Genomic DNA, 26,142 nt, shown 5'->3' with positions numbered 1-26,142 from the left:
TGTAATACAGTCGCATCTGATGAAGTGGGATACATACCTACGAAAGCGCTTATGTCTTTTATTCTGTGGTTTGTTCTACAATAAATATTTTTTATACTGGAATCTACAGCCTACTCCTGGTCCTTCTTGGGTTTATACGTCTTTGGATTCTATTGTTTTTTTGGACCTGGAAACCTACATTTGGTGGTAGCTATTTTTCTGATCTTTAGTTACAGGTATGGTTTTCATCCATATCACTTTTACTGCTAAGCATGCAACTGCTAGCCTCTATCTATTGTGTTTCAATGCCTGTGTCATGCTATCTATGATCATGGGGACCTGGAGTTTATCCAGAATACAATAAGTGTAAAAAAGAAAACAGTCCTTAATACATGGTAGTTTACTACAGGACAGGTTGGCTTTATTTAATCACTCGGGCTTCAGGCTTCTCCCTCGTGATTAAACCACACCAACCATGGGTAAATCTTCAATACACCACACCACATTTTTGGTTATTGCTTAAATATACGTGTGTGTATGTGTGTGTGTGTGTGTGTGTGTCTCTGTGTGTTTTGTGTGTGCATGTGTATACACACACATGCATACACACACACACACACACACACACACACACACACACACAGACACACGTATACACACACACATATGCACACACACATACACACACACACACATGCGCACACACACACACATACACACACACACACACACACACACACTCACATATATATATATATATATATATATATATATATATATATATATATATATATATACGGGTTCCCTTTTTTAATTTCGAAATACTGAAATCCTGAATTTTAGTATTTCGAAATTAAAATACCGAAGTCTTGAAATACCGGTAAACCAGAAGCGCAAAATTCAAAATCCCGAAGTAAGGAGAATTTGAATTAGCGCTTCTGGTGTTGTGGTGTGTGAATGGTAAGATGTGAGTTTGGGTATATATGTATGTGTATGTCTGTTGGTCAGGGGCTTTAGTGTCTGTCAGTGTGTGTTTTGACTGTGATGTGTGTGTGCGAGGGTGTGTATAATGTTTGGGAGTGAGTTGCTTGTGTGTGTCTGATTGTGTGATCTTGGAGTTAGTATATATAAGTAGGGGGGGTGTAGTGTAGGATATTATATTTGAGTTGGAGGGAAGTGGTGTCTATGTGTTTGTGTGTGCTGTATCTGTAGTGTAGCGTCGGGATTTTGAATTTCGCGGTTTTAGGGTTTCACTGTTTGGTGTCTTCGGCTATGTAATTTCGAAATACTGAAATTCGGGATTTCAGTATTTCGAAATTACATAGTGAATCCATATATACATATATATATACGTATGTGTATGTGTGTATAAAGAGAGAGAAAGATATTGGCACAGATTCTTCTGCCCTTTTGCTGCTCTTCATTGACTGTTTTTGTTCTACCTATAAAATGTGAATTCCAGAAAAGAACAGAGTTAATTCCAATGATGTCTTAACAGTGTTACACTTAGTGGCCTGAACATGACCACCTCAGTTCATGTACAAGTGATGCTTTTCTGCATAGCAAAAACCAGCAGGAATACAGGTAAAACATGCAACTTCACACAGAAGGCACAATAGCCAATATATGATATTAAGAACCATGCTATGAGGTAGTAGTGCTAACCATTGCACCACAGTGTTGCCTAATGTTTATTCTTTCCACACAAAAAAACACTCCAAAATTAATCTTCCATCCTCACATATTTAATATTTTTTGGAAAAAGGCTATAGAGTTGTACCTTGCTGATATCACAGATATTTCTGAGATTCCATTTCCTTTTCTTATGGGTAAACATACAGTGCTGAATGCATACTCACACACACTACATATATGCATATGTGTGTGTGTGTGTGTGTGTGTGTGTGTGTGTGTGTGTGTGTGTGTGTGTGTGTGTGTGTGTGTGTGTACATATAAATATATACATACATAGATACACATAAATATACAGAGAGAGAGAAATAGATCTTAACACAGACCCTACAGCTCTTTTCTTGTCCTTCTTTGATTGCTTTTGACCTGCCTATAAAATATAAATTCCAGAAAAGAACAGAGAAAATTCCAATTATGGCTTGACAGTGGCCTTACCACTTTAGTTCATGTATAAGTGATGCTTTTCTGCATACATTCATTCTGCCACACCCTCCATACATTGTTTGTCTTCATTTTTGTCATGTTACAACTTTTTGCATCCTGAATACTAGCATTATTCCTGACTTATGGTATCCAAAGTACAGTGTCCATTTTATTTTTTATTGCACTGAATGTGGACTGTGATACTCAAGGTTGCACCTTCATTTTACTCATATCTTCTAGGTTTTCACCTCTCTGAGTGTCCAGAATGGTACAGGTTTTAGTTTCATATATAAAGACACATCTTCTCTGCCAGCTTCTTCAGCCTGCAATTGTCTGAAAATATTGGGCAACAGATATAGGAATTTTACTAACAATCATATAAACTAACTCAAGAGGCACAAAATAGCACCCAAGGAATCCCAGTACCCTCAAAACATAGGGTAACTGGCAAAGTAAACTGAATGATGGAAACAAGTACAGGAGAAAAAGGGAAAATAATATAAACATGGCTAAGACAAAATGGGCAATCAATAAGAAATGAAAGGTGATAAATACCAATATCTACCATACAAGTAAACATTTACACGAACTGTTGTTATTGATGGAAGAACAATGCCTTGATACTGCAGCAAAAGAAAGCATAATATCTGAAGAAACATGACCAGTATGCAACCCACTGGATGCACAGCTTATCAAAAGGAAAGAGTGAATAAAATAGGAATATGTATGTGAAACGCTGTATAAACAAATGTATCAAAGCAGAATAAAGCAAGTAAACAGAGGACACAGTGTACCATATGGGAACTGTGTACAGAAACAAAAGTTATGGGGCAGGAAAAGAACAAATTAATAGATGGCATTTTCAGAATGGCAGAGACTGGGAAGCACTGCTGATATTAGATTGTAATATACCAGGTGCAACTTTGCTTTTTTTTCTCTTAGATCTGCTAGTTCTCACCTCTCCTGCATTTTACTAGCTTATTAGTTTAGCACTTTACCAGACTTCTTGTAGCAATTATTGTAGCACACAAAAGTGCTACCAGCACGAAATGTTCTACAAAGAAACAGCTCTAGTATTTATTAATGCCCACCCCTCCAGGCATGTCTAAAGGTCAATTCCCTGTGCTTTCTCTTATTAACCTGGTGAACTTGGGCATCCTGAGGCAATGTAGCAACTGCCTCATGTACACTGACAACCCTCTCCTCTTACCTCCCAACACTCAGACTTGTGAGAGATGCACTTATATATCCAAACTGGAAGCCGCGCACTCTCCAGCCAAGACCAGAATAGCTGGTCAAGAGGAGAAGGTCAACACTTGCACCACACCAGATGGAACAAATAGCCCACCAGAACACACACCAGCACTGCCTTCACATAAAAACACAAAACACACATCTACCTTCACGAAGGCTCTCAATAAAAATCTACCCAAACAGCAGAGACCTCCAAGGCAGAAATGCACTCAACTACCACAACACAACACTAATCACGAGACACAAACAGTGTGTCACTCAACCAAAGCCCCTAAGGGAAAACAGCATGCCCAACACACTAGTCATAGGTGATGCGATAGTGAGGCACACTGACGTCCCACTCACTAGGCTGAATAAGGAGAAAGTAACAGTCAGCTGCCTGTCAGGCGCCAGGATCCGCCACATAACGCACGCACTCAGGTCCCTCAACAACAGGTACATATATGACTCTGTCATTGCACAAGTGGGTGTGAATGACCTGAGACGTACCTCCCTGGACTACTATTATGGAGGAGCTCTTGGATTATGTAGCCTAGACGGGTATGACCCTAGCCCTGAGCAGCATCCTACCATCACACAGAATGATACCACAGTACAAGCAGAAAATGATTGATTTCAACAATTGGATAAGTTTCTGGTGTCATTCTAAGGGGATCCAGTATCTGTCTTCCTGGGATGACATGTTTGACAGACCTTGATGCTTTGCCAGAGATGGCCTGCATTTGTCACCCCTTGGCTTCCGGATACTGGCCAAGGCTGTTGCCACCCCTATAGTGCCTTTTTTTTAGGCGGTGTTCCAAAGACCAAATTAACACAGTAACAGCTACAAACAAATGCAACGTGAGAGTCATGCTGCACAATGCTAGAAGTCTAAATCTCAAAATGCACTCACTCGAAGCACTCCTTAAAATGGAGAACATCGACATTTGTGCTGTAACAGGGACCTGGTTCAAGGCAGCTGAAAGCACCCCTGCACTACCAGGCTATAACTCATTCCACACCTTTCGGCCCCAGAATGTGGACCAAAGTTCCAAAGGCAGTGGTGATTCCATATTCATAAAGGATGCGCACACCTCCAGACTGGTAGCCCAACATAACGCATATGAGATACTTCAGGTGCAGCTAACATTGGGTAAGACAGAGATTCAGGTTGTAGCCTGTTATAGGTCCCCAACCATGTCCCAAGACTCAAACTCCACGTTCCTAAGCACCCTGGAGAATATTAGGGTCCAACCTAACACACTCAGTACTGGGTGGCTTCAACTACCCCTCCATTAACTGGGAAAACTACTCATGTACCAACACACTTGCCCAATGCTTTCTGGAATTCATTAATTTCAATGCTCTGGACCAGCTCATTCTTACCCCCGCTAGAGGTAGCAACATCCTTGACCTGGTCATTACTAACATGGGCAACCATTGCTCTACACCAATAGTCATCTCCTCCCTGGTTAGATCCGACTACAAATTAATCACATTGGAAATCCCCCACCCCCACCCCAAAGATAACCACCATGAAAAACTTCTCCAAAACTAACTTTGGGCTCCTAAAAACAGAGGTGGCTAACTTCACGGTACTCATGCAAATGGAGAATAGTTGCATGACCGCCAAATCATACACCAATGCACTGTACGAACACGTACACAAATGCATGGATCTCACCATCCCCAGTAGTACCAGGATGCTCTCCTCAAAACAAAGGAAGCCAATCTGGTGGTCCCCTGCCATAAACAAACACTACAACAGAAGGAGGAAACTGGTGCAGAATAAGCCGAAGTCCCAAGACTGGAAAAACTCCCTTATCAGCCTTAACAAAAGGTTGAGATCCCTCATCAAATCCTCTAAAGCTAGCTATGAAAACAGAATTGCAGCAGATAGTAAAGACAACCACAAGGCCTTCTATAGTTATGTAAAGAATCTCCACGGCAATACCCAGATTTGCTCTGAGCTACTGCACAATGGTACCTCCTATACCGAGCCAACAGATATTGCCAATATACTGGCTGACCGATTCAGTGCTAACTTTATCCCCCCCAAAGGACCAATCACAATATCAGTAGATTGCCAAGCACCCAGTATTACTGCTGCACAGGTTAAAACAGCACGGTCCAAGGCCAAGAATACAGCTTCCATGGGACCTGACAATATCCCTGGCTGTGTTCTACATGAACTACAGAGTGAACTGGCACCTCACCTGTGTGCTGTTTTCAATCACAGTCTCACCTCAGGCTTTGTCCCTACCGAATGACGCAATGCTACATTCATCCCTCTCCACAAAGGAGGAGAGACTACAGACCTCGGGAATTATCGCCCGATTAGCCTAACGAGTCTGATATGCAAAGCTATGGAATGCATCATCATGGACCTAATAAACAAGGATATAGGGAGTCTCCAAACTCTGGATCCTATGCAGTTTGATTTTGTGAAGGGTAGATCATGCCTACTCAACTTGGTCGACTTCTTTGAGTCAGTCACCAGAGCTGTGGATGAAGGCAAGGTGGTTCATACAGCCTAACTAGATCTGGCCAAGGCCTTTGACACCATTCCCCACTCAGGCAGGGGCGGCTCGTGGCATTGGGCTGCCGGACTGCAGCCCCCTCAGCTAAAAGCTGAGTTGTTTATTTAGTTTTTTTATGTTAAAAAAATAAAATAAAATCTGATTTTGTACTGTGAATTCTTAAATTTCGAGTCCGCAACTCGAAATTACGCGCATGCGCATTGCGCGCTTCAAACGCAACAGCGTTTTTTTTTTTTTTCTAAATTCTTGCTGGGTTGCTGCAATGTTTACATTGCAGCCCAGAGAAGCAAAGAAGGCATCATTCTGATGCCCAGAACTTCCCAGAAATCTATGCGGTTGACTCACAAACCGCATAGATATGGAAGGGGCTCGGACTGCGACGTCCGCAGGCACGTCATGACGTGCTTGCTGGGCAAATGCTGCTGATTGGTTCTCGCTCTCTTCCCGGGCTTTATGTGCTGGGAAAAGAGCGAGAATCATTCAGTCGGTTTTCGGCATTGGAATTGGACCATTGATCTTTCCCTTGTGTCTGTTTAAAACTTAAAACATTTTTTTTTTTTGGCAATTTGGCTCAAGACAGTTTAGTTTAGTTACAGGAGAAAATTATTTTATTTTATTAGACAACTAGTCAGTCTGTGGTTGACCGGGTGGAACCGTGGATTTTATTGCTGCTAGTGCCAGTGGAATCAGGAATCAACGACAACAGGTGAGTTAATTTTATATTTTTACATATTATTGCATTAAAAACAGTATTTAGGAGATCTGTGAGGAGTTATGGTTTCTGCCATACTGTTAAGTTAATGTTTTAGAGTTATTAGTTGCATTGTCTATAAAAGTATGTAACTCCTGTCTGGAATTGCAAGTCAGAGACAGAAATTTAAATATATCTTTAACTAGTCTACTGCCTGGTAGTGACAGGACTAAATGAGATGATTGAATTAATATATGTGCTATCTGTTTTACACTTTTAGTTTGTATTTCTTTGTGCAACTGAAAGGCTGCTTATATATTTAATTTTACAAAGTATGTTGCTTCATTTTATTCTTTGAAAATATGAATGTTTTCATTTATTTTAATGCTTATCCATGTCTTAGAAAAATCCCTCTGTCATACAAGAACAAATCATACAACTAGTCTCAGATTGACCTATTAACCTAACTTGAAGACATTTTTTCTTTTAGCTAGTACATGGTTTACCCAACTTATTTAAAAAAATATTTAGATGCTGTTTACGTTACCTAATGGCATTATTAATATTTTAAATCAAAATACTTAAAACATAGCATTTTTTATAATATTTACATTGGCATTCAGTACTCCAAAATGATAAATGAAACCAGTCCCAGCCCATAATCCTAGGTTATAGACTTAAATTCAGAGGTTATAGGATCTGGACAACCCATGCAACTCTAGGAAGAAATTTGAATCCATGTACCTGATAGCTTAGCAGATAGTAAAATGCCAGGATGGAATATAGTCAAAAAGAGCGCACAAGCAGTCCAGTATTACTACAATTATGTCACCCATGTGCTGACAGTGGGGTACAGAGACAGTGAGCCCCAAAAATTAATGACAGCTTAATCATTTACTATTCTAGAAGTGGACACCACATGTGCACCCAAATTCTGACAATGGAGCCCCTTCTTGTGAGTCGTACTCATGACTTGTCTGAGGCATAGCTAAACTAGGTGGCTGCCTAAGGCACTGTTCTGCTAGGAGTGCTTTTCTGATGTTTATTTATCAGTGCACTTACTTTCTTAATTTATAAATGTGGTGTTTCTTTATTTTAAGAAAATAAATAAGTAAATGGCACACAGTGCCCCTGTATGAAGATAAATCAGCTGTAGTGTCTGGGGGGTGTGGGTGGTAGTGTTGTAAACTTGGCTATTGAATTTGTTGGCATTCTGCTCTGTCCTACCCACAATCTACTTAAACAGTGAATCAGATACATCACTGGCAATATGGATCAGGATGTAAAGAAATTTTAAAGTGTAGGAACTATTTGCAGCATAAAGAGAAAGGAAAGAGACAATTGGTGATAATGTGAGGTAATTTTTTTCTTAGTTTTTATTGTTACTGGCAAGCAAACCTCTCAACTGTTCAAAATTCAGCAGAGTATCCCTGACTTTCCCTTTTATTTTTCCTTGCCCCCCCCAAAAAAAAAAATTGCTTTTCTGGTAATATATTGAGGATTATAAGCAGTCAGTAATGCCAGCCATTAGAGTTCCATACTTCTTGTTGTTCCAAAAATGCATGCTAATGCAAAACCTGTTGCTTTATTAGCCTTTTTAAGTGAATTAGAGCAATATTTAAAACTTGACTATTGGTCCCATACCCATTATTTTTGGCTTTGTCTGGAATTATTGAAAAAAGAAGTTGAGAGGTATGTGGCAGGCAAGCAGATATTGTGGATGGTTGGCTAACCACAGTTCTCAACTGTCCACAGTGTTACAGAATATTCTGATTTTGCCTCATATTTCTGCTCTGTGTCTTCATTTGTTTATTTTTCCTTATAAACCACTGAGGATTGCAGTCAGTTAAAATGCCAGACCCTGGAGTTCTATGCTTGTTCTTTTTCTTCTTCAGAAAATGCCTGCTGATGCAAAGCCTGTTGCTTTAGTAACTTTCTAAGTGAATTAGTGTAACATATAAACGTGCTGGCCTATTTCTGTGTGAATATGAATAACAGCAGCTGTCTGCATATAATTTTGGCTTTGCAGAATTAATGTAATTTATATGGAGCAGCTTGGAATACTGTTTGTGTGGAACAAAGCTGGCCATGATCCATGGTTTTGCAGAATATCCCTCTTTTGTCTCGGTCTATTTCTCATACATTTTGTGGCTTTCTAGCAAATTGTTGATGTTTCCAATTACTATATAATGACAGATATTTGAGTTTTAGACTTTATATCCTATAAAGAATGCATGGTAATTCAAAACATTTTCTTCTAGGAATATTCTACATATATGAGAGGTATTTAAAATCTTTTCCTGATTGCCGGTCTTTGTCATGCATTATTTTTAACTTCATCCCTGATTCTTGCAATAGAGATCGAAGAGGTATGTTCTTTGAACAGCCACTAATCTGGTGAGGCAGGAGTCTGTCACACAATGTATTGTATTTGCTGAAGTCAGTATAAAACTAGGATTGCTAAAGTTTACATGTGTGTTAGGAATGTCATTGCCATGCATTTAAGAAAGACTGAAGTTAGAAAATGACAGACATTTGAGTTTCAGATTTTATACCCTTCAGAAAATTCATACTAATGCAAGAGACCTATTCTATTATCTTTCTAAGTTTATTAGAGCAATATTTAAAAATTGTCCTTATTTTTGGGCCTTTGTCCCACTTCTGTGTATGGCTTTGTCCAGATTTCTTGCTCTTGAGGTTGAGAGGTATGACAAATGTGTCAGGGCCATCACAGTCAGCCAGAGACATTTCAAATTGTGACATACTTGTTGCACCCCACTCCCCCATGTAGTGACTCTGGATGTGTCCAAACAAGGCAAGGAGTAGTTGTGTCTACCTTGGATGGGGAGGACACACTGCATAAGTACTACAGTGGCTTTTCATCTGTCCTTGATTTTGCAGAATGGTCTGGTTTCTGTCATATTTTTGTACTGTTGATTTATGCTTATTACTCAGATTTATGCTTATTACTCAAAGTGCCTGTTGCTGTGTTTAAGTTGCAATGCTTTAATGACCATAAGGTAAGCTTGTCTGAGATTGTAAGATGCAAGTAAGCTTTAATAAGCATACTGTTAAAGAATTGCCAACATTGAAAGCCTTTCTGTTGTTGCCATGCAGAGAATACTTGACTAGATAATGTATAAGCCTTGGGTATTAAAGGACAGGATTCCATTATTTTAAAAAGCTCATTACACTTGTTGGAGACTTCCAGTCATCTCTACAGACTTTACCTGTAAACTAAACAGAATTCCAATCATGTGTGGCCCATAACCTGTACAGTAATCCTTTAAGCAATATATCTTGAGCTTGTTTCTTGTTTGCTTTTCATTTTTTACTTTGATCGTGTTTTCCCCATGAAACAAGTTGTCAGGCAGCAGGTCTTTTTTGGATAAGAAACATTTTTACAAGTGGGGGCATCACATAGATTTCTATTTTCAGCATGTTACTTGATACTTTAATAAAGCTGAATATATTATAATTAGAACTGCAGTGCAAGGAGAAGTGGTTTGAGTTGAGTGATTCTGGTTTTTCTTATACTTGATTTTGACTGGCATTCCAGTAATGTATTTAAAAAGTAATCTATTTTTTCATGCCTCACAACCTTTTGTTTCCATCTAGATATTAAGTAAGCTGTCATGCAGCCAATGCATTGAAATATTTTTATTCTTCTACACTTATTTTTGTCTTGATTGGACTTTCATAATGATGGTTTGCCACCCAGGGCAGCGTATTTAATTAAAGTTCGTTTTTGTGGTTTTGTGCATAGCTCCTCCCTTTTCTAGTTGACCACACCCCTTCCCCTTGACCCCACCCATTCAGCTGTCTCCTGCAGCCCCCCTGTGATTTGAAGTCACCAGCCGCCACTGCACTCAGGAATCATAGAAAAACTCACTAAGCTAGGCATCAACCCCTATATCACTAGGTGGGTTGCAAACTGCCTCACAGATAGAACCCACAGTGTGAAAGTAGCTGACTCCAAGTCAGACTGCTGACCAGTCACGAGTGGAGCCCCACAGGGTTCAGTACTGGGTCCTCTCCTGTTTGGTATCTACTTCTCTGAAGTACAGGCCAACACGAAGGGACTCTGGCTGACAAAGTTTGCAGAAGACTGCAAGTTGAGAGCTATTATTAACTCCCCAAGTGATGTTGACATCCTACAGAAAGGCCTCAATGAGACCAACGACTGGTGTCAGAACCATGGCCTTAAGCTCAATGCCAAAAAATGTGTTGTCATTCCCCTTAGAAAAACCCGGTTCCCTTGAATTACCACATTGATGGCAAGTCCACTGAACACAGAAGGCATTATAAGAGATCTGGGAACACAAGTTAACAGCAACCTCTCTTTTGACCATCACATTGCCACTGTGGTCAGAAAGTCCTTCTATGTGGCACATTTCATTACTAAGGGTTTTGCATCCAGGAAGAAAGAGATCATTGTCTTCCTCTACTCTTCCCTCATCAGGCCAATCATTGAGTACAATGCCCCATTTGGCATGTACCTCACTAGACACCTGCAACAACTGGAGAGGCTGCAAAAGCACCTCACAAAGAGTATCCTAGGCCTTAAACACTTGTCCTATATGGACAGACTCAAAAAAACCCAACTATTCTCTGTCTCATATCACCTACTTAGAGGTGATCTCTGCTTGACTTACAAAGTCATGTCTGACCCACCTCTGTTAGAAATGCTACATCTAAAGAAATCCCAATACCTCTGCACTACACACTCCAGAAACCTCAACCTCATTACCACAATCAACAGAACGTGCTGGAGGGACAGGTTCATAACCCAAAGACTGCCCATGCTATGAAATAGACTTCCCATACATGTCAAGCAGAGCACCTCACTGCCTGTCTTCAAGAGAAATCTTGACGAGTGGATGGGAAATAGAAAATTCACCCCAGGGATCACTCCAGTGGCACTACTCGACACAGGCACTAGGAACTAAGGTCGGGTGGCACGATGCCAGGGTAATCCTATGGCCTAGGGTTGTAAAGGCTCCAGGGCCATTAGCCTAGTACACACCTATGAACCTATGAGGTCAACTGCTAACTGGTTGACCATTCTTGCTCCAGTAATGTTTCCCCAAAACTATTGTCTACAGCTATATTTCTTTCTAAGTGCATTGTGAGATTATAACTAGTTTCACTACAGTTTTCACCCTTTCAGTATACTTATCTGTTGCTCATGGTCATGCCGCCATAAACGGTAGCATATTTATTGGGATGAAATCATCCACATGAGGGATGCAGACAGTATTTCATCCTGGAAAAAATTTCTGAATAAGGTTGCCCTGTGTTTTCTCACTCCCCTAGGATTGCTGTTTCATTTGGTGGATTTGGAGTCAACTTTGTTAGCAGCGCAAAAATCTGATTATAATCATACCTAGTAGTAGCATCATTATTACTTCCAAACTAAAGGACAGTTTGAGACAATGAGCAATGAAGCCTGTCCAGGAAAGAGCAGTCTTAGACTTGGTGTTCTTAAATGTGGAAAAAATAGAGGATATCGGAACTAGATGGGGCAGCCACTTGGGAATGAGTACTTGTCAAAACCAAGAAGCATAATTCGCCATCAGCTTAAATACAGATTTGAACCCAATTAAACAAAAAGGCTTTGGACTTCAGGCAGATATTTTTTAAATCGTTTCTCCTTGTGCCTACCAGGCATCAGCCTAGGATAATCAACAGGACACAGCTTTCCCCAGTGGGGTGATAACCAGATACAATATTTTGTCATCCATGCAACCATCAAGATTTTGTTTTATTTTTGTGTGTTATGTCCCTAAGCCCTTCCAGCTGAGAATAGGTGTTCACTTGCAGATGTGAAAGCAGAAATGACTTTCCCTGAAGGCATGCATCTTCCCGCACACATCCCACAAAGGGAATCAAGTATGTGGCTTGACAAAGACCAAGTGCATGTCTCAGCTACTGCTGCCTACAAAATGCTTTCCCTCCAAAAGGTATTCATAGTGTAGCAATTTGGACTACCACCCTGCTCCCAAGATGGATGACCTGGTGTTGGTCATGCACTCCCACTGTCCACTACCTTGTTCTTCCAGCACCTGTGCCATTAAATGTGGGTCACCTGAGTCATAGTCAGGGCTTTCTCCCTCTGTGCCACAGAGCAAGGCCAGTAGGATGGATTTCAAATAAGCAACATAGTGCCTTAGAAAAGCTCTCAAACTAACAGACATGATTGAGGAATGGAAGAATAGCAGGGATAACCTGCCATCAAAGAAGCTACAATCCTACACATGAGTCTAAAATGCAGGTTTAAAAGAATGAGAAAAAGGGTGATTTGAATGATGTTCCCTGATTTACTTGCACTCTGGCAACATATTAATGTAGAGACCAGCTATCGTTATATGCAGGTCTTGATAAAATATTTCTCTCCTGTTGAGCAGTTACTATGCAATGATATAGAGAAAAACAAAAACAACTGGAACAGTAGACTACTGGGTTCCATCAAAATAAATATGTAGGAGCTGTCGATAGCATCAAACTGTTTGAAAACAAGTTGCAGGCAACTAAAATTAAGAAAATCCATAGGGTCTACCAGGATTTTCTTAAGGAACAAATCTTTACCTGGCCGAGGGAACCACAAGAAAGAACTTGTAACCTTCAGCACCCTCGGATGGTGAAAGGGAGAAGGTTAACATCTACTCCAGGTCAGGAACACTGAAGTGAGGTGAATAATTCAAATGTGAAGCCTACAGAGGCTTTGCCTCTGTAGAAACAGGAACCAGCATGGTGAATTAGTCGCAGAATGTGGAGCCAGTAAGCTTAGCGCAATTAGACAATTTACAGCTAGAAGCAAGGCCTAAAACTTCTAACTTGATAGAAATGGGAAAGGGTTTGAATTTTTCCACTTTCCTGGCACCAGTGCGCAAGTAGAACGAACACCAGAGAGGCTGCTCCCAACAGAGGGAAGTGAAGAGATGGAAATAGTGGACTGACTGTTGTTGGTGACTATAATGTATTTAATTTATCTAATGTTAACCCCAGAACTGCTACGAGTTTTGGGAAAAGCGCTGACTTTTATACCGAGCAGAGGCTCGAAAGTAGTGATGTTATTTTAGATTTGCATATGTCTGGGCGCAATATAGCACTGAGGGAAATGTATGGAAGTATTATGAATGTACAAACAATGTTAAAACATCCAAGCATGTCTGTACTAATAATACACCCCACGATACAAACTTTTTTAAGGACACGTGAATTTGAAATTAGAAATTATTTTGATAAAAGTTATAATAAATATGATAACTTGAATGTTTCTGAAAAGGAAGCATTAAATTCTTTGATTGAAGATAAATGTACTGTAATTAAGTCAGCGGACAAGGGTGGAGGTGTTGTTGTTTTGAATACTGCAGCATATACCTCAGCACTGAATGATTTACTTAAAGATGCACCAACTTATTTAAGTGTTTCTCCTATAATGCTGAGAAATATAATCTGTAAAGTGAGAGCAAAACTTGAAGAACTTAAGGGACAGGGGTTGTTGGAACAAGATTTGTTAGATTTTTTTTCATATAGAGCATCCTGTGATACCAATATTTAAAGTGCTTCCAAAAATCCACAAAAATGTTGTGCCACCACCCATGAGACCAATAGTCTTAGATAGGGGCTGGATAACAGAACATTTATCCATATGGGTGGAAACTAAACTTAAAATAGTGATGCAGTGTTACCCACGAATATTAAAAGACACAAGACACTTTCTGAGTATGTTATCGGAGGTTGTAGAAAACAAAACAATGACCAATGTATTAATGGTTACTTTTGATGTTAACAACCTCTTTACTGTTATTAGTAATAACTATGGCCCAAATGCGATTAGGGAAGTACTAAAAGTAATGAAAGTGTTTGATGGGAGAACGAACCAGTTGATTCTAGAAGTTCTACAACTCATACTTGAAAATAATGTATTTATGTGTAATGGAACATACTATAGGCAATAACAGGGTGTGGCTATGGGCACACCCTATGCAAACTCATACGCCAACCTAGTGTTGGCATATTGGGAAGAAATGAATGTATGTATTAATGATCAATGGTGGAGCGAATATCTACTGCATTATGTTCGATTTGTGGATGATATTTATATTTTATGGCAACAGTGCGGATGAACTGATAAGGTTTGTTAAGCATTTGGAGACAACCACTGATTTTGTACGGTTTACAGTAAAAAGTGATTTTAAATCCATAGATTTTTTTGGATGCAAGAATAACCAAAGACATAGGGACTGGTATGTCAACCTCTCTATACAAGAATAATTGTTGGAGCAATCACTATTTCGAATTTTCAAGTAAGCACCCTAGACGTATTTTTAAGAATATAGTAGTGGGACAGGGTTTACATACATCGAGATTATGTACAGAAGAAGCCAACTTTGAAAAAAGAGCTGGAGAGTTTACAGGACCATATGGTACAAAGGGGTTATACAAACAACTTGATGCAAGAGGGGTTAGAACTAATGAAGAGAGATAGAAAGGGAAAGGCTAGCCATGGTTCATAGCCAATGAGACACAAAGCCATGAGAACAACACAATGATACAAAAAAGTAATAAACATAGGCGTATGCTACAATATAGCAACAACATAAATGGGGTTTGCGAAATAATTAAACAAAACTGGAAAATCCTGTTAAGTGAGGATAGACTCAAAAATATAGTGGCTAAAGAACCAAGCTTTGGTTTTAGACGCAACAGTAACTTGAAAGACATGTTGTGTAAAGAACCAGGAATGAGAAATACAACTAGGTTAACATCAGATAGAACAGGTACTTTTCCTTGCAGGCACTGTAAGACTTGCTTCATGATTAGTGATAAAAATAGCTTTGTTCACCCCATAAATAAAAAGGAATATTTATTTAAATTATATGCAGACTGCCACATGGAAAATGTGGTATATTTAGCAATGTGTCAATCATGCCCCAGTTACTATGTAGGGAAAACCAACTGTAAACTGAAAATTAGAATACATCACTCGTACAGTATTAGACAGAAAGATGAATGTAATGCTCTGTATGTGCATACTTCTAAGAATCCAACACACACCTTTAAATTTATGGTTATACAGGTTACTCATATGAGTAAAAGGGGGGGACATAGTGAATGTCACTGAGTGTAATGAATTACATTGGATTATAGAACTAGCAGCAAATCATCCTCCAGGGTTGAATATATGTATACCTTTAAGACCAGCCCTTAGGAAAAGGAGGGCAGTGAGATGATTGGTGGTTGTGTTTTTAAATGTATTTAAATAGACTTCATGAATGCTGTTTCACTGTCTGGTGAAGGGTCATCCCGAAAGCGCTCACAGTTTTGTCACCATTTTACCTGTTTTTATGGAATAAAAGTTTGCACAGCCTGTTTGGACTCAACTGTTTTCCTGGATTTACTTACAGATAAGAAATCAAAACGACAAAGACCAAGGTAGTAAAAATAAAGTACTGGCTGGGATTTGAGCAGAAAAAATTAGTGAAAAAGCAGACCTGGTAAATTAATTTTTGTTTCGGCATTCCTGAAGGAAGTAGGATATTTAGCAATCTCAGTCTTTCCATAGCAGAATAGTCCTTACAAATGTCCTGCTTCATCTCAGAGAAGAGAAGATTCAGTAGTGTTGATTAATCTTATTTAAATGTTAAATTAAAGGAAAACACTGTAGATCACTGTACTCTGCATATCTCAGAAAGGTGTTGTCGGACTCCAGTGATACTATAACAGTGGCTCCTTGTATTCTGCATACAATTAAATAATCAATAAAACTTTCTGCTGAGTATGGTAGGAAACAAGTGGAAATACTATGGTATTGAGTACCACACCCTTTTGGAGATGAAATAGCACTACTGACAGTATGACAGGTACATAAGGGCAGTGATTAAACATCTTGCTTGTATTATTCCTGGAGTGGCATCGTTTCAGGAATAATAAAAACAGCAAGTGCAATCATTATCCAAGGTAGGTGCCCCAGTATCAGTGGTGACCCCTTCAATAATAATAAAAGTAGAAAAATAATAATCTTTGCTTACAGCAGCTGTTGCATTGTCAGTGGTGTTATTTTCATAATTATGTGTGGTATCTATTTCACATTGCAGCACAGTCTTTGTTCACTATGTTATACTTCTGCACTTAGTGAAAAGTAAAGAAACTTTTAAAGTTTGCCAGAATATTAAAAACTGGAGTTAGAACACCACTGGACTTGCAACACTTGTCCAAGGAGTGCAGAAGCTTTGGCATGTCCTTTTAGTTCATATTTATTCAAATAAACCACATTGCAAGATAATAATTGAAAAAGGCTAGACGGGAGTCTCTTCCACAAATGTAGGAGAAAGTAAGAGACTAAAAGGTATCAACCTGCCATCTTCAAAACAGTTGTGGGGAAATTAGGAAGAAAAGAAACTGCAATATATCTAGATGCTTGTGAGGCAGTGGATCCAAGACAGCATGGATGTACAACAGGAAGGTCATGCCAAACAAACTGATATAAAGTTCTCTGACTTGGAAGCAAAGATTTAAATTAAAAAGGATTGATGATTGTTGCCGATACAGATTTCAGCAAGGCATATGGTACATCACATTTACAAGGTTAGTGCACAGATTAGACAGACTTGGATTCATACATCTCAACCTGTAGACATTGACAATATGAAATAAGGCCCCTGGAAAGTAGGAACATCTACCTAAAAATCTAGTTATCTAATCAGCATCAAATTTGAATATCAAATAATACATAACTCTTCCCATCTCCAGTAGGAATGTGAGATATTACTCAGAAACACATTTAAAACAGAGAATGACAAAATGACGAGAAAAAATATAAGCACATTGTCGAAGAGACAGTGTAAAATATGTAGACTTTAATAAACTATACTGCAAAATTCTACAACACAAGTTCATTATTTTTGCTTAAGAAAAAGGGAGATGTCAAATGTGTGTGTATGTCCTTTCTGTTTAAATTACTGTTGCCGCCACTAGTATGTTGACCATGTAGACTGGTTTGCTGTGTATTACACAGCTGCAAAAATCACAAGTGATGAGGAGGATTCAGAAATTGAAGGGTAAATCAAACTGAAAACAGGCAGATACCTCTAAAAATAGGGAAGTCCTGTGCAGGGGTAAATTAGGACTGAAAACAGGAATATTCCTCCAAAACAGGGACAGCTGAGATTTCTGCTTGGAGTCAGTTCTATTGTGGGGAAAGCTAAGAAAAAACAAAAGCTAGGTAATGGCACAGAGAAGATTATAGCAAGCAAAGTTCATTCAAAAGTAGGATGGTAACCTATGGGGTACCCATGGAGTCAATCTAGATGTGGTCCTTTTTAATTTCCTTATAATATACACTTCAGTAGACCTAGAAAGAAATGTTTACCTTTTTGCGGAAGACACAAAGTTATGCAACACGAATGTTAGAAGTTATAGAAAGACTGAAAAAAGACTTACCAAGATCAGAAAAATGGTGACACCAGCTCTGTTGGCACAAAGAGATAAAGTCCTCTCTACAACCTACATAACCTATGTTAATTTAGTGTCCCGGGCATATACTGGTGCCAACATGGGGATGATGGGCATATCCATCCTGGGGGTAGGGGGCAGTCTGGGCATCAAGATGCCACAATCCTCTGAGAGGAGGAGCAGTAAAGCATGATGTGGCTCTAGATGTTGCATTCAGCTCATCAAACCATGCACATGGTAGCCTTCATCAGGGGTATATGGCACCATACACTTGTACAGGTAAGGCACAGTGGTCTCCCTGGTAACACTGGTCACAATTCCTCCAAACAGAAGAGAGGTTAAGACCATAATAGAAAATAACTCATAGCAAGGAAGACAGCAAGGGTATAAACCACCTTCATGGCTGTTTCGATGATGGCCGCTCTGGAGATCTCTCAATTCTTTCCCGGTGATGGGGAAAAAAACAGGCTCATGTCTGGTAGGGTGAGGCTTGATGGTTGTCAGGCATGGAGGTAAAAACATATATAAGGGAATGATTTAAAACATGGCAACTTAAAATCAATGCAAAACAAACAAATAATAAACACAAAATCAGGAAAGTGGACAAGAAAAGGACTTCATAGATTTGCAGTACGACATTATCATTGCTTTCTCACGGATCTGTATTATAACATCGAAGTTGCAAAACTTCAAATGTTATAATATCGAACCAACTACATCGAAGGATGAAAATAGCGAAGCCCCAGAACATCGAATTCTTACCTAGGGCAAGATTTCAGTGGGTCGTTCCGTGGTTTCGCTATTTCCTCCATTGTGGTGTAATAGTTACAGACCTTAGGGTTAGGGTGCGGGTTAAGGTCAGTGGATAGATAGGAATGTATGTACGGTTTAGTGTAGGGTTAGAAGTAGGGTTTTGTTAAGTGTATGTATATGTATTTATTAGTTTGTTTGTGTATAGTTTCGTAGGGTAAGTGTGCGATAGTTACGGACCTTAGGGTTAGGGTGCAGGTTAAGGTTAGTAGATAGATAGGAATGTATGTACAGTTTAGTGTAGGGTTAGAAGTGGGATTTTGTTAAGTGTATGTGTGTAGTTTATTTATTTTGGTGTGCTTGTGTTGTGTGTAAGTTTCCCGGAACAGCAAATTTTTTCCCTGGGGAAAAAATTCACTATTCTGAATGTTCGATGTTATCATATTTCGAAATTCCAAGTTCGAGCTTATGGTGTTCGATATTTTGGAATTTCGAATATATGATATAGACCCTTTCTCACAGCATGACATTTTACAATTTGGTTCTCAGTTCTTGGCTGGGGTACCTTTTGTGCAGTCTGCTTGTCCACAGGGGAGTATGTGTGGGTTTTCTCCAGGTGGCAATGTTTCCTCCCATCTTATAAAGACATGTATCAGATATACCGGAGATTCTAAATTGTCTGTAAGAAGTGTGTTCATGAGTGACGCAGAAGAAAGACTTGCATCCTACTTCCATTCTCTCCTTCTTTGCCTTGAAAACTCCACAGACAGCAGACGCTGTGCATAGGGTCATTTTGAAAGCTAGATGTGACTTGTAAGAGACTGAACAAGCGAGTAGTATTAACAAAAGAATTAAGAGATGGAGAGGTAAGCAATCAGTTTAAGAAATCAGCAAGGAAGGTTGACTGAATACTGTGATGTACAGGAAAATGCATCATTATCATGACCATTGTAGAATGAACGGTGAAGACATAGATTGCGAGGTAACAGAGGTTTATTGTACAGTCAACATTGATCTTACTGCATGCACATTCATGACTTGCACATAATTGAACTTGCTTAACACTGCCTTCCCCACGTGCTTCCTAAACTACAGTAACTGTCAAGGTACAAACAATCACTGCTCTGCATCCTCCCTCTTTAACTTTGTTCTTAATTTCAAATACATGAACAAATTTACTTTAATATTTTCTTATACACATTCCAAAATTAAACATCAAATTAACAGTTCAACAAGGCCAGTCTGATTCCAAGTCAAATTCACTGTATATATTTAGGATTAGGTTTGCAGACTCTACCTGCCCTAGTCACATACAGGTTTTGACTTGAATTAGAAAGAGGGACAGTCACTAAAGACTTATTCAGTACTGAGGCATCACTTTGTATTTCAGAACCATTTGAATGAGGTTGTCTGTCTTCTTGAAATGGATTGGTTGACAATTCACTTGGGGAATTGGAATCACCAGTACACTTGGTCTGCTCTGGTATTCACTCTGGGACAGGCAAAATGTGTCTGCAATTTCTCCTGTAGTCTGCTCTTTTGGACTGAAGTATATAGAACCTTGGTTCAGCACAAATGTCCTTCACAATACCTACATAATCATGGCCTTTCGAAGTCTGCATTCGAACAACTTCACCTTGCAACAATGGATGAAGAGGCCTGCTGGTTTTGTCATAGCATAACTTCTGTGAGCGATGCTTTTTCAATAGTTGAGCATTGACTACCTTATTACTCTTTGAGGTAGACACTAACAGCTGTTTGCTAATTGGAAAAGTCATTCTGTTTTGTCTTTCAGCTGGTGAACCAAGTGTTTGGTAACAAGGAATGTTCTGAAGGTTTAGTAAATCAAGGAATACATCAGTTCCATCTCTTTTGGACTTTTCCATTAAATGCTTTGCACTGTGAACAGCACACTCATAGGTTCATAAGTAGGTACTGGGCTATCTGCCCGAAGGCATATATTAGCCCAGCCACATTGTGCGGTATTCACCGCCCCTTTGGTTAGTTCCCTAGGCCCTTGATCTAGCAGCTAGTACCCTTGGCCCCTATCTAGTAGAGCTGTTGGTATGATCCCTGGTGTGAACTTTCTGTTACCCATCCACTCGTCAAGGTTCCTCTTGAAGAGTGATAGTGAGGGGGCTCTGTTTTATGTAGATTGGGACCTTGTTCCATAGCAAGGGAAGTCTTTGCGAAGGGAATCTATCCCTCCAGCATGTTCTATTCATTGTTGTGTTGAGGTTTATATCCCTAGAGCGTGTAGCTCGAGTAGATTTTGTTTTGCTAAGATGGAGCATGTTCAACAGTTCTGGGTTGGACATGGCTCTGTATGTCAGACAGAGATCGCCTCTGAAAAGGCGGTATGCAACAGAGAAAAGCCTTAGTTTTTTTCAATCGTGCTGCATAGGGCAACTGTTTGAGACCAGTAATCCTCTTAGTGAGGTACCTCTGTGGTCTCCAGCTGCTGGAGATGCCTAGCCAGGCACATTCCAATTGGTACATTGTACTCAATAATGGGTCTGATGAGGGAAGAGTAGAGGGGCACCACTACATCTTTAGATCTTGATGCAAACCCTTTCGTGATCAGATGGGCCACATAGAAGGATTTTCTAACCACCTTGGCAACATGGTTATCAAATGAAAGCTGACTATCTACTTGGGTCCCTAGATCCCTTATTACTTCTTCAGATTTCAGGGGGTTACCTCCTATGTGGTAGTTTGCGGGTACTCTGTTTTTTCCAAAAGGGATTACTACACATTTTTTAGCATTTATCTTGAGACCATGGCTTTGACACCATGCATCAGTCTCATTAAGGCCCTTCTGGAGGATATCCATGTTGGCCGGAGACTCTATTATAGCACCCAGTTTGCAGTCATCCACAAACTTGGTCAGCTACAACCCTTCAGTGCTTGCCTGTACTTCTGAGAAGTATATGCCAAACAGGAGGGGCCCCAGGACCGAGCCCTGAGGCACACCGCTCATTTCTGGTATGGATTCGGACATAGATCCCGCTACTCTTACTTTGTGGGATCTGTCTGAGAGCCAGTTTGCGATCCATCTTGTGATGTAAGGGTTTATGCCCAGGTTGGTGAGTTTATCAATAATACCCGAATGGGGAATGGTGTCAAATGCTTTAGCAAGGTCAAGGTAAGCCGTGTGTACCTTCTTTCCCTTATCTATAGCCTGAGTAACTGTCTCAAAGAAGTCCACCTGGTTCAGGAGGTATGATCTGCCCTTGACGAAGCCGAACTGTGTGAGGTCAAGTGTTTGGAGGTTCCCAATCTCTCAATTTATGAGTTCCATAATGATTTGCTCCATTGCCTTACAGATCAGACTGGACAGGCTTATTGGTCGGTAGTTCCCAGGGTCAGTTGTGGGCCCACCCTTGTGCAGTGGAACCACCGTTGCTATGCGCCATTCTATGGGCACATATCCTGTCGAGAGGCTGAGACTGAAAAGGGTATTCAGATGCGGGGTTAATTCATTTTGGAGCTTGCGTATGATACAGCCCAGGACACCATCTGGTCCCATGGAGGCAGTGTTTTTAGCTTTAGATAGTGCCTTATTAACCAATGTATTGGTAATAATTGGAGTTACACAATCCCCTGGAATAGTAATAGGCCCTGTAGGTGGTGGGGGGGGGTTTGCACTGAACTTATCAGCCAAGATGTTGGCAATGTCAGTGGGGTCAGTGTATTTTGTTCCATTTTGTACTAGCTCAGAACAGACCTGAGCATTGCCAGTTAGGTTTTTGATGTAACCATAGAAGGCCTTATGGTTATCCTTGGCATCCTTGGCAACCTTCTTTTCGAAACTGGCTTTAGTTGACTTGATGAGGGCCCTCAATTTCTTACTAATGCTGATCAGGGATGATTTTTCTGTTTGGGATTTGGCCTTTCTTTGTATAAGTCTCCTCCTTTTATTTTATAGTTTGCTTATGGCCAGGGTCCACCAGACTGGTTTCTTCTTGCTTGAGGAAGGAGTCTTGGTTTTATTTGGGATAGCATGGTCCATGCAATCCTGAAGATGTATATAAAGTGCCTTGGTGTAGGATTCTGCATCCTGGATATCATTATTCTTCTGCAAGGGAATAGTGAAGCTTTCCACTTCTGACGCAAGTAGTTTGAAGTTTGCTTTGGAAAGGTTTTTTACGATGATTTCTTTGACTGGGGGAGGTGGAGGGGTGAGGACGTCCAGGGTTATCAGTTTATGGTCTGATCTGACCAGAGAGGGAGTGATAACTGGTGTGGTACAATGGGCGCCCATATTTGTGATGACTAAATCCAATATGTTGTCCCCTCTAGTGGGAGAACATACCAGTTGTTCAAGGGCATTTGAATTTATAAATTCTATGAACCGCTGGGCATAGGAGTTAGAACTTTGGTAGGTCGCCCAGTCTTTACCAGTGTAGTTGAAATCATCCAGCCAGACATTAACTTGTGGATATTCAGGACTGCTGGTCATATGAACAAAGTGCCAAGATGCTGTAAAATCTTTAAACTGGTGACAATTGAATTGTGCACCGTTATCCAAGATGACTTTATGTAGGCTGCCATGGACTGAGAAGTGCCTTTTTAGTTTTGCAATTACTGTGCCAGATGTCGAATCATGGAGTAAGTCAACTTCAAACCATCCGGAGTAGGAATCAACCAGGACCAGGTACTGCTGACCACTCCATTTGAAAATATTTGCTGCTACTGTTGACTATGGTAACTCAGGGATTGCATGTAAATGAAGAGGTTCATTTTGCTGATGTGGTTTATTACTGTTGCAAACTGAACATGAATAAATCTCTCTTTCAATAACTTTGGACATTGAGGGCCAAACCACAATGCCTCTTGCTCTGTTTTTAGTTGATTCAGTGCCCTGGTGGCATCTGTGCAGAATTAGTATATAGTCCTTTTGCAATGATTTAGAAACTACTACTTTTGGACCTTTCATAATGATGTCATCTTTCACTATGAGCTCATCCCTCAACAGGAAATACTGCTGAATTTCAAGTGTAAAACTTGTCTGATGTGTTGGCTAGCCTCAGTTGATGATATTACTCAGTTTTTTAAGAACTGGATCTTTAGCAGTATGATTTCTTAATTCATCAAGTCGTGTTGATGAAAGGTGTTTGACTTCCATGACTTCAAAATCAGCTGTCTCACTTTCGTCCTGTTCTGTCGTCATTCTGGGGGCTCGTGACAAGGTATCAGCAAAATACATGTGTTTACCCTTTGAGTAGACAATAGTAAAGCTGTATTTTTGTAGCTTTAACATCATGCGTTGCAATTGGCCTGTGGCTGTATGTATCGCCTTATTCAAAATCGTTACTAGTGGATGGTGGTCTGTTTCAGTCTAAATTGGCCTTCCGTATATATAATCACAACAAAGTTCTTTTTCTATTTGGGCATAGTGCATCTGTTTGAGTTAGGGTACGGGATGCATATGCAATTGGAACACTGTCTTGAAGACACAGGGTGCACCATTGTGTTGCCCTAAAAAAGCTCAAGTGAATTGAATTACCCAGTTTGCTACAACTAAACCAACTTACCTTTGCCCACAACATTTTTTATAAACCTGATTCCTGTCCAGCTCTAAAAGACTTAATTCAATTTAATACTAACCTTAGAGACCTTCGATCATCTGATAAACTTACGTTAAAAGTCATTAAATCTACAAACACTTTTGGTGACTCACTTTATTCTAACAAAATGTCCAGGTTTTTGAACCAATTGCCTCAGCATTTGATAAAACTTAATAACACCTCCATTTTAAAGCAAAGCCTCAGACAATACCTCACCAACCATTGGATTTGTCCTTGCACTAATCCTAACTAGTGTCCTTACTTCTCAACTATATTTTCTACTCTTCATATTTTTTATCATTTTGTCTGTCACTATCAATCTTAATTTACTCTATCTACAGGGTTCTTTTTTTCCAGCTGTGCTCTGGCTAATATTACACTTGCTACATTCCTTCTACTATACTTATGTATTTCAGTGCACAGTTGTTTATTAGTTTCTTATTCAACTAGTTTTTTGTAACCTTGCATTTTTCTTGTTACTGTATTTACCTTATATTATTTCCTGCTTCTTATTTACTTTGTGTAACTTTATTATGTATTTATTAGTTGTATATCATTATAATACTTCATTATCTATTATGTTTTACTTTTGGAGCTTTTCTCCCCAGGTCTCCACAAAAAAAGGGTTTTCAGCCCAGTTGGACTTTACCCGGTAACAAATGTAAATAAATAAATAAATAAGTCCATACTGAGAGGCATCACAGGAGAGTGTCATAGGCTTATGAGTATCATAGTATCTTAGTGTGGGTGGACTGGTAATTCTATTTTTCAAAGTATCAAATGCCTCTAGGTGCTAGTCAAACCAGGACCATTTTATATCTTTACATGTCAGCTCACGCAATGGTCCAGAGAGTTCACTGGGATATAGGATGAATTTTCCCAAATAATAAGTCATACCCAGAAAACACTGTAAAGATGTTACATTCGCTGGGACTGACATTCCAGTGATTGTTGTTATCTTTGACAGATCTGGCGGTAGCATTGAACTTGTGAACACGTGACCAACATAGTTAACTTCTTTCAATTTGAATTTACATTTCAGGAGATTTATTTTGAGGTTGACCTCACATGCACACTTTAGAACTTTCCTGAGATTTCTGTCATGTTCCTTTTCTCTGTTGCCCCCAACGATAATGTCATCCACAATAATGGCACAAGGATAACACGCAAATATCTGCTCCATGGCACGCTGGAATACTTCACTGGTGGAACTGATTCCAAATGGCATTCTCAAAAACCTGTATCTGTCAAATGGTGTGCTGAATGTTGTTAATAAAGAAGATCTATGATCCAGCGAGATTTGCCAGAAGGAGTTCTTGGCATCTAAAACTGAGAATACAGTCCAATTTGGCATTAGTGCTGCTACCTCCTCCGTGGTGCACATTGGATGATGAGGATGTTTAAGGGCTTTATTTAAGTCTCTAAGATCAATGCATATCCGAATGTCATCTGAACTTTTCTTGTGGGCTGCCACCGTGGATGATACCCATTCAGTAGCCTCTGCCACAGGAGTAAGAACACCCAAATTCACCATTCTGTTTAATTCCGCTTTTACTTTAATTTGCATTGCTACTGGGATTTTACGTGCAAGTCTAATGACTGGCTTTATTTCATGATTCAGCTTCATTGAATATGTAACTGGAAGCTTACCAAGTTCATCTTTGAACATGTCAGCATATTCTTCAAAGATACGCTGTGAAAAACTGTAATTTTCATTTCTATTTAAATGGTGCACTTTTTTACTGAGCAAACTCAATCACATTCTTAGGCTGTCTTCTAGGCCTAGTAATGACATTACATCTCT

The sequence above is a fragment of the Protopterus annectens genome, chromosome 7.part0 (assembly GCF_019279795.1).
Source record: "Protopterus annectens isolate FY-2018-M chromosome 7.part0, PAN1.0, whole genome shotgun sequence".
NCBI lineage: Eukaryota > Metazoa > Chordata > Ceratodontiformes > Protopteridae > Protopterus > Protopterus annectens.
Note: the sequence above shows the minus strand (reverse complement) of the source record.